General features: G+C 50.6%; 1 protein-coding gene across 5 annotated transcripts in view; it reads left to right on the forward strand.

The window, feature by feature from the left end:
- Positions 1-2802, forward strand: part of PTPN12 (protein tyrosine phosphatase, non-receptor type 12) — a 124327-nt gene that overhangs the window by 84778 nt on the left and 36747 nt on the right. The window lies entirely within an intron of this gene.

A 2802-nucleotide genomic window follows, 5' to 3' on the forward strand; every position in this document is an offset into this window, starting at 1 on the left:
TGGAGCACTCTGATTGGCTGTTTATAATATTAGAATGTTTAAAATGCTGAGAGATCTGCTGTTAGCATGGTTAAATGATGCAGTGGATAAAATACTAACTGCTGGTCTGCTACTGGCAGTGGTGGAATGACAATTCTGATACCTGGCAGTAAGTGGCCAAAGCCCAGTCTACTAAAAATATGCTGTGAAATAGTGTGACAAATAAAATATAGAGGGCAATTACACAATGCAAAATTTAAATCTCCAAATCTTTAAAGTATATAACAATTTCTCACTAGCTTAATCATTGCAAGCAGAGGCAAAGCGAAATAATACTTCACTAATTCAGAAAACTCTTGAACTGGTAAACTTTCTTAATTCTTCATTCTGTATTCTTCTTTTACTATTATTACCTCTTTAAAATGTGGTTATGTTTAAAATGAGCTTATTTCAAACCAGAGAGATTTAATTTCCCTGAGGAACAACTGCACAGACTGGGTGTTTTCTTAACTCTGAGAAGAGAGATCTGTTTAGAAGAGATGTTTATGTACTTCCTCAGATTATGGTGCTACTAAAAATCAAAGGAATTATCTGAAGTGAAGATAAAAATGGCCTAGATTAGTGGTGCTCAGCCTCTTGCTTCAGATTCCATTCTTGGGGACCAGCAGCACCTCCCTCCCTCCTCTGTGTGCTGGGATTAGATCATGGTAACCCAAAAGGATTGCCTTCTGCCAGGATTGGGCCTGGAGGCCCAGCACTCCCCTATCCCATTGGGATGGGATTCTGGGTGCCCAGCACTGCCCTTTCCCACCCCCACACACTGGGATTGGGCCCTGGGGCCCAGCACTGCTGCCCCCAGCTGGCCCTATGCCCAGCACATAAGGCCATCAAATGTCTGGAATACATATTGCTCCCTACTTTCTCATTTCTTGTCCAACAAACAACATCTTTGCTATCAAGTAGTAAACATGAGGATGGATTTGACAATCTCACTTCTAAATTTTCCTCCCACAACTCTTGCAGATACAGCTTCAATATATAGTAGAAAAGAGGAAGAACTAGAGCAAAATGTTTCCAGGATGGAGTTAGAGATTTCTGTTCATTTCACATTATTGCAGGAAAACTCCATGATGTAAGAAGTGTGGTATGGCATGGGCACAGTTCCCCTTCTTCTGGAGCCTCAGGCAGAGGCCTTAGCGAGAGCTGAATGTGCTTGAATGGTATACTTGTGCTTAAAAAAATTCAGAACATGCAAGTCACAAAAGACTTAGTCTGAACACTAAAGTCTGGGGATGGAAATCTGATGGATTTGAGTCCTGAAAGAAATGTTTCTAATATTAGACCAAAATCCCCCTTGAATATCAGTTCATTCATTCTTACTTAGGCTCTGCATAGCACCTGGCATGTTTTCTCTGCTCTTTTATTTTTATTTGGTTCTTTTGCTTGGAATCTAGAAACTGGTTTAGGGTTGGGCAAAATACAGCCCACAGGCTGGATCCGGGTCGCAGAGGCTTTGTCTGGTCTGGAAGTCCCTTAGACCCACCTGGCTGAAGCACTGCCCAGCTGTGGTGAGTCCTGCTACCTCCTGGGCATACAGCAGGGCTGTCTTTCTAGGCAGCCTGAGCTGCAGCAGCTCCTCTGCTGCTGTCACTGGCCCCAGCCCTGTGGTACAGGCATGGACTAGCGCACAGCCCTGACCCTGCACCAACTCCGGGCTCGCCCATGCGGGCTGAGCAGCAGCCGCATGGAACAAACTGCTGCTCAGCATGGGGGAAAAATGACTCCTCCCCCTTGCCGGCACTTCCTGGTGCATCCACCCAGAGCCTGCGCAGGGCTGCCCTGTATCTCTGTTGTGTCATCACCACCTCTGGAATACCCCACGGGACAGTGCTGGCAACGCAGAGCAGGTGCAGGGCAACCCCACGCATCTCTGGGGAGCTACGCCAGGAAGCACCAGTGGGGGGGAGGGGCAGGGGCCACTTTTGTCCTGTGCTGAGCAGTAGTTTCTCTCCCATGCTGCCCTGCTGAGCCAGGGCCCCAGTACTGGCTCTGGGCTCACTCCTCTAGGCTGAGCAGCAGCAGCAGTGGCAGAACTGGGCAGAAATTGTTGCTCAGTGTTGGGAAAGTGGTCCCTCCTCCTCACTGCCACCTAGCAGTTTTCAGTATGGCTACCTGGAGCCTGCGCCACTGCCTCTGTACTGCCTTGCGGCAGCTCTGCACTGTCACCACTGCTGTGCTGGGCAGCCCAGAGGTGGTGGTGACAGAGCTGCAGTGCAGCCCAACACATTGCAGGCTCCAGGCAGCCACACCAGAAACTGGCTGGACAAGGGGAGTGGCACTTCCCCATGCCAAGAAACAGTTTCTGCCCGGCACCACTGTCCCTGCTCAGCCTGGAGGAGTGAACCCGGAGCCAGCAAGGGGTGTGCAGGGTCAGAGCTGCATGTGCTGGTCCCTGCCACTATTGCTGGAAGGAGCTGCCCCAGGCCTGCTGCATGCCCAGGGGTCACAGGATGCGCCACGTCTGGGCAGTGCAGAGTGGATGTGGAGTGTGCTGGGGGCACTGTTGGCAGTACTGCAGGGTGTGCAGGCTCTGGGCTGTTGTGGGGGGGTGGGTGCTGATTGGCTTGGGGAGGGTGCATGTGGGGAGCCTTGCATGCACACCCCGCATCCCCTGCAAACCCTACAACCACACCCTTCCCCACACATGCATACTGTACCCGACAAACACCACACTCTCACACATACACCTGCCTTCCTTTCAGGGGGAGCCCTGCTCACTGCTACAAGGTCTTACCCCATCAAACATGCATCCCCCCCATACCC

The sequence above is a fragment of the Crocodylus porosus genome, unplaced genomic scaffold (assembly GCF_001723895.1).
Source record: "Crocodylus porosus isolate Cpor-Errol unplaced genomic scaffold, CroPor_comp1, whole genome shotgun sequence".
In the NCBI taxonomy this organism is placed as follows: Eukaryota; Metazoa; Chordata; order Crocodylia; family Crocodylidae; genus Crocodylus; species Crocodylus porosus.